Here is a 7079-nt window from a genome sequence, read left to right on the forward strand (position 1 = left end):
TATTTCTATATTTATGAATTACTTACAGGCCTTTTATATGCTTTTATTCTTTAAAACAGGAAATTCCTAGCTGTCAAATCTTACGCGACTTTTCAATCTTCGTGTGCTCAACGTTTTTCATTTTTTTTACAACTAATACATTTAACTATAATTTAAACGTATTAACATGTATTTACAGGTATTTCGAGCTTAAATATTTTACATGGAGTTAAAAAATTTAATTTTATTAATAATTAACAATAAAATTTAAGGGGGGAACACCAGTTGTAACTTTCGAAAAATCGATTTTTTTTTGCATTTTCTTAAAGTATACATATTTAGAAATGTGTCTGTAAATTTTAAACTTGATCCGGTGAAAAATGAATGAGATATACAGAACACTGCAGCGGCGCGTCCCGTGGCTTCAGACAAGGTGGCCAGCCATACCTGACCCTAACGACAGATGGCCTTTTCCTATGATTTAGAAACGGCAACCACTGCGGAAGAGTTATTATATGGTCCAGGAATCGATGACTCTTTGTTAATTGGAAACAAAATTTCTTCTGAACAAAAAAAAGTAAGTTGAAACTTTGAATGCGTTTTTCTCAAAATGACATTTTCCAAGTCGGTGACCACGATTACTCGAATACCATTAAACCGATTTATTTAAAATTTAGTGTGCTTCATTTACACATATAAGTCTAGTTCGTGATCGAAGGATTTTTTTTTTTATGCAAAACTTTTTTTTATATAGCTGAAAATCGACCGTATTTTTTTAACGAAAATCATACTTTTGACTTTGACAGGTCGCCATTTTGTCAAATTTTTTTTTTTTTTAAATCCTTCGATCACGAACTAGATAATCTTATAATAAATGTAAATCAATTTCATTTTTGTATTTCAGACGAAGTATACTTGCAGAATGCTGGTCACCGCAATTCGCCTTTTTTCTTAAGGCGCCACTTCAATGGCTCATATCCCTAAAAGTTTTTGTTTAAAAAATTTTTTTTTTCTTTTAAATTACAGCTTTTAACATGTACTTTTAACTAATAAATAGTATTCTTTAAAAAGATTCATTGTTCTTTTGGAAAATATTCTTGTAAAAAGCATTATTTCTTGAGTTACAACTGGTGTTCCCCCCTTAATACCCGTATAATTATTAAGTTTATTTAAATTATTTCTATTAATTAAATTCTTATTTCATGTTATTATTAAATTAAGTTAAATTTAGTTTATTTAGATTCTTTCAAATTTTAATTTAATTTTATTTTAAAAAAATGTACATATAAGACCGCGTTTGAGAAAAGGGTGCTATCGACCAAAATCCACTTTTCGAGAAAAACGCGTTTAAAGTTTTACTACTAATTAAAATAGATTTCTTGAAACATTTTATCTTTCAAAGGACCTGGATAGTTCCTAGACCTAGTTCCTTATGTATTTTTTAATGCTGAACACAATTTTTATGGTTAAATAATTTTTTAAACATCACTGTTATTGTTATAAACAATTTGTTTTGCAAAAGTCAAAATGTGAAATTTAAAAACTTAATTTAAACGACTTGCTGATGTCCTAGATGTCTGGAATTTTTTATGCACCTTCAGAACTGACAACCGCACAGTTGCCAAACAACCATCTATAGTTATTTTTTACCTACAGAACCAGGTTGCCGATGATGTGTATACTTAAAGATCATCTTCGAGAATTTAGCTCGAATTTTTTGTTAATGGTTTTGGCATTGGTATTTGAGGTTTAAGAAAATATCCTCAACACTTGGAGAACCAGGTCGCCGATGACGGGTATACCTGAATATCATCTTCTAGGATTTGGGTCGAATTATTATTTTGACATTCATTTTGAAGGTTTTGAAAATTTTTTTTTTCACTTGGACAACCAGGTCGCCGATGACGGATATACCTGGGGGTCATCTTCCAGGATTTAAGACGATTTTTTCAGAAATGATTTTGACATTTATATTTCAGATTTTGAAAAATATTTTTTACACTCGGATAACCAGGTTATATCAAAAACTTGAGAACGAAAACTATTTTGTTTGTTTTGAATTTTTTTTTTGAATTTTTTTTTTTGAAATTTTGAAAAATTTATAAGTTTTTAATTTTTTATTTTAAGCAAACACACCAAAAGTGATTTTTGTCTTAGAATTACTTATATTTTCATTAAAAAATTTTCTCGAAAAAAAATTATTTTTTTTTAAATTTGTTTAAACAAATGAAAAAAAATTTTTTTAACATTTGGGACTTGTTGCATTGTATTTTTAAGACCTTAAACTATAAGAATCCGTCATAAAAAAAATCGATTTTTTGGTTGATAACACCCTTTTCTCAGACACGATCACTTATGTAAAGTTATTTTTATTTTTAAAAATATTTTTACATTAAATTAAAAATTGAATTTCAATTAATATTATTATTTAGCAGGAATTTAATGTGATCGAAATTTAATTTGAACGAATTCTAATTCAGCAGAAATTCAATTTAATCAAATTTTAATTTTACAGAACTTTTATTTAATACAATTTGAATTTAACAGAAATTCAATTTTAAGGCATTTTAATATAAAATATAAAATATAAAATAGTCATATAAAATTTGTTTTCAGGATTAAAAAATACTTGTACAGTTTACAAAAAATTCTCTCAAAATCAATGGCGAGATTAATTTTAAAGATTGATTCTATTAAAAATAATCACAAAACTCACATTAGAACAGAAAGATTAATAATATATAGCAAAATAATTGTTTTGAATTTGAAAAAACGCAAAATTTTGAAGAACCTATGTTTGATTGAAAAGTGGGTTCACTTGCTTCAAAAACCAACAGAATTGATTTCAAAGCCAAGAAAATCACTGATAACCTTCCCAGGTACATATTTTACAGGGCAATAATGAAATTTAATTTTAATTCCCTGACGTTTAAAGATTTATAAAAATGCGTGATTTTTTCTACAAAAATGTTTACTTTTCTCAGATTTTTTTCCTTTTCACATTGTTTAAGTTTTGGTTACCCTAAAGTATATAAAAAATTCGTGGATATGCAAAAATTCCATGATATTCAAAAAAATTCCCTGATATTTCTTACTTTTCCAGGGTATTTTTAATTTTCCTGATATTCTCAGGTTTTCGAGGTTTTCCAGGTAATGTAGACACACTGCTTCTAAATTTCGTCCAAAAATTAATAAAAATGCCTCCTGAATCGACTTACCCGTCACTAATTTGAATTAGTGACTCACTTATTTAATAATATTTATTAATATTTGACTTATTATTAGTAAAGTTTACTATTAATTAGTAACATCTTACTAATTGAACAGTAAAAACTGAGTCACTAATTCCAATTAGTAGAAATTCTTACTAATTCAGATTTAGAGAGCGATATTTCTACTTTAGCTTTTATATTGAACATATATATTATATTTCCGACGTTGAATATGATAATACGCACAGTGGAATTTTCAAATTAAAATATCAATATAGGTAAATATTGTTTGAAAAATCAAATTCAGATTCTGTAACAATACTGCTTACCATGCAGTCTGGAATTTTCTTTCTTCATTCATATCAAATGAGTATTCTCCAAAGTCTCCAAAAATTTACAGCCAGAAGATAATAATAATCAATCAAAAAAAGAGATCGACCCGTGAAAAAATCATTGAAAGAAAAATATATTTATTATAAGTGTACAAATGTATTAAAAATAATGAAATATTTTTAAAAAAGTTATTAAATTTTTTTTTAAAGTTGAGTTTTTAAAGAATTTTAATATTGGAAATTTTGAAAATGAATAAATTTTACAAAGAGTTAAAATTATTTATTAATAAATATATAACTCAAATTTTTAAGATATTTTTTTTTATTTTTTTATTTTATTTATTTTACAAAATTTATAAATTTAAGATTTTATTCAAATTCATGTTTTCGTAATAAAAGTTTATTTGTTACGTTTACAAATATATTTAAAAAATTGTTCTAAACATTTTGTGAAATAATTAATTAGTTATTATTCAATTAATAAAAGCAATAAAAGTAAATTCAGTTTTCGTAATAAAAGTTTATTTGTTACGTTTACAAATATATTTAAAAAATTGTTCTATACATTTTGTAAAATAATTAATTACTTATTATTCAATTAATAAAAGCAATAAAAGTAAATTCTGTAACTCAGAGTCGAATAAAATTTAAAAATTCAAAAAATATCTTTCATTTTAAAAAATTTTCAAATTACAATAAAATAATTCTAATAAAATGGTAATTTAATAAAATAGTAAAGTAAATTTTATAGAGTAAAAGAGAGAAATCATGTTGAAATCGTGGCACCGCCTAGACAGTAATGACATGGTGAATTTGATGCTCTTAAAGATGATGCTCATTTTCACTATTGATGCACAAATAATTTTCTGATAATTCTAAATTCCGTTTTTCACAGTGAATAAAAACTTTCCTTACATCATGTACACTGCAAACAAAATTCAGAAAAACTTATTTCTTTATTTTTAAATTAACTTTGATTTATTTTTTTTTTCTTAATTATTTATTTTTTTAATTTATATTTAAAATCAATTTATTAAACATTTCCTATTTCAAGGGTTGCCACGCTTTTGCTATTTTAAAATTCCATGAATTTCCCAGGTTTTCCAAGTCAAAAAATTGAATTTCTTGAGGTTATTTTTAAAAATTTATTCTCTCAAACAAGAAAGTCATAAAAGTCAAATGCAGGATGCATCTTTGGTTTTTTTAATTAACTAATTTAGAGAAATACATAACACATGGACAGCAAAATTTTATTTTCAAAACACTATAATTTATTATAGAAAAATAGATATGAATATTAAACATGTTTTTTGTCCAAACATATAAAATAAAAATTTTTAAGTGTATATACCCTTGAAAAAAAATATAAACGACACGAGTTGTCTAAAATTATCAATAACAAATTAAAACAAGTTGAAGTATGTAATTTTTGTGTTCATTCCATGAACACTTTGCTTCCTCATGGAGATATTTTGCGATCAGTTTATGATAATTTATTTATTTATATTTATATAATAATAAGTAAAAAATTAAACTAAAAATTAAAATAAAAAATATATATTTGTGCATATGTGTGTGTATAACTTTATATTTATAAATGATTGGTATTTAGCCATAAAAATTTTTGAACAAAAAATTCAAACAGGTTTTTATCAATATTATTGATTTTTAAAATGTTAATAACTTTGGATAAAGTAATCATAAAATGTTCGTTAATAGGTCAAAAGATGCGTCTTGAAAATCTCTACAAAATGAAACTAAAAAAATTGTAGGTGTCATAACATTTTTTTAAAGTTATGAGCAAAAATGATTTTTTATGATTTTTAAAATGTCAATAACTTTGGATAAAATAATCGTAAAATATTCGTTAATAGGTCAAAAGATGCGTCTTAAAAAACTCTACAAAATTAAGTAAAAACATCCGAACTTTCAAAACATGTGTTTCAAGTTATGAGCAAAAAACGATTTTTCAAAAATTTTAAAAGTCAAAAAAAATATAGTTAATATGTATTAATTTGTCCCAAAGTTTTCTCATTTTATGTCCACAGGTGAGATCTATAATTTAAAAAAAATTCAGCCCTAAAGCTCTTATAGAATTTGAGATATTTATGAAAATGTAATGTATATATATATATATATATATATATATATACACACACACAATCATACGGATTGACATTTTCTAAAAATGTAATTTTTGGATTCCTGAGGTCAAAAAACATAAAGATATGTCAAAAAAATGAGTTCGAAAAATTTCGCGAAAACAATACTTCCTCCATGAGGAAGCAATTCGAATAAATATAAAATGAGATAAAATCAAATCAGTAGAAAATAATAAGAATTTGAATTAAGTGAAAAAAAAGAAATAAAAACAACGATTGAATCGTTTTGTGCAGAAACCGTACAAGTCCATAAATCAAAATTGTTCAGGAATCAATAAAAACTGTTTTTCTTATAAATAAATGTATATTTATCAATTTTGCTTTTTGCATTATATTTTCCTAACCTACAAGTTTAAAATTATGAACGATTTGTTTTATAATTAATATAAGATAAGAAAAAATTAAATAAACTTTTGGACTTGTGCTGTTTCTGCACAAAACGATATGAAGAACACAACAAATGGAACAAAATAAATGTATTATTCCAATTTTATTAAATATTTAGTAAAAATATATTAAAATATTAAATTTTATTAATTTTTATTAACATTTTATTCATATAATATTACTTTTTTTAATCAAAAATTCAAAGTACCAAAAAAAATTAAAATTTTTAACATTCTTATTTATTATTAACTTGAAATATTAAAAATTGAAAAGTTAAGTTTTCTTTTTCGAATATTGTTGTTGTCAATTAAAATTCTTTGGTAAAACAGTAAATATTCTATCAATCTATTGTCTTCAATGGTTTTGAGGTTATGTTTATATACACGGAACAAAAATTTGAGTAATTTATTTTAAGGTTTTAGAGTTTATTAATATCTGTAATATTTTTTTTTGCGGCTTCATTTAAAGATAATTTTTCAATAAAAAAGTGATTTTCGAAAAAAATGGACTTGTGCGGTTTCTGCACAAAACGATTCAATTGAAAAAAGTACCAAATTAATTAATAAATAAAAACGTAAAACTGTAAAACAAATATTAAAATTGAAAAATATTACCTTTTTAGTTGAAGTTTATAAATAAAACGGCTTCATAATCCGAAAAAATACTTCCCAATATTTTTTTTTATTTATTATCTGAAAAAGATTAGTTTAAATCTTAAAATTAAAATCACGATTTAAATCAAATTTTCATTTACATTTTACATTACAATTTTTAAAATACTCTTGATTTAAATTAAAATAATCTGATTTAATTTAAAAAATCAGATCGTTTTGATCTTTTTAAAAATATTGTTTTTTAATTCCTGAGGGTTAGAATGCCCGTTTGACAGCTGTTACAGTCTGTTACGCCAATACGCCTACGTCATGAAGTACACATTTCTGTAGAAACGTCGCGACTTTTAAAAATGTGTAAAAACCGGAAGGACAGCATTAATGCACTTGGGTGTA

The 7079-nt window shown here is 24.1% G+C and overlaps 1 long non-coding RNA gene across 2 annotated transcripts; it reads right to left on the reverse strand.

The window, feature by feature from the left end:
- Nucleotides 1-4164: 4164 nt before the first annotated feature.
- Nucleotides 4165-6960, reverse strand: LOC127282124 (uncharacterized). 2 transcript variants are annotated; one of them, XR_007843147.1, is made up of 3 exons: nucleotides 6839-6960; nucleotides 6687-6764; nucleotides 4165-4448 (listed from the first exon to the last, which is right to left on the reverse strand). It is a non-coding gene; the product is annotated as an uncharacterized LOC127282124 (long non-coding RNA). The 2 variants fall into 2 exon arrangements; XR_007843146.1 differs by having other exon boundaries at nucleotides 6827-6956.
- Nucleotides 6961-7079: the final 119 nt, after the last annotated feature.

Source organism: Leptopilina boulardi, unplaced genomic scaffold, assembly GCF_019393585.1.
Source record: "Leptopilina boulardi isolate dan_hultmark-lab unplaced genomic scaffold, ZJU_Lbou_2.1 LbouV2_281, whole genome shotgun sequence".
In the NCBI taxonomy this organism is placed as follows: Eukaryota; Metazoa; Arthropoda; class Insecta; order Hymenoptera; family Figitidae; genus Leptopilina; species Leptopilina boulardi.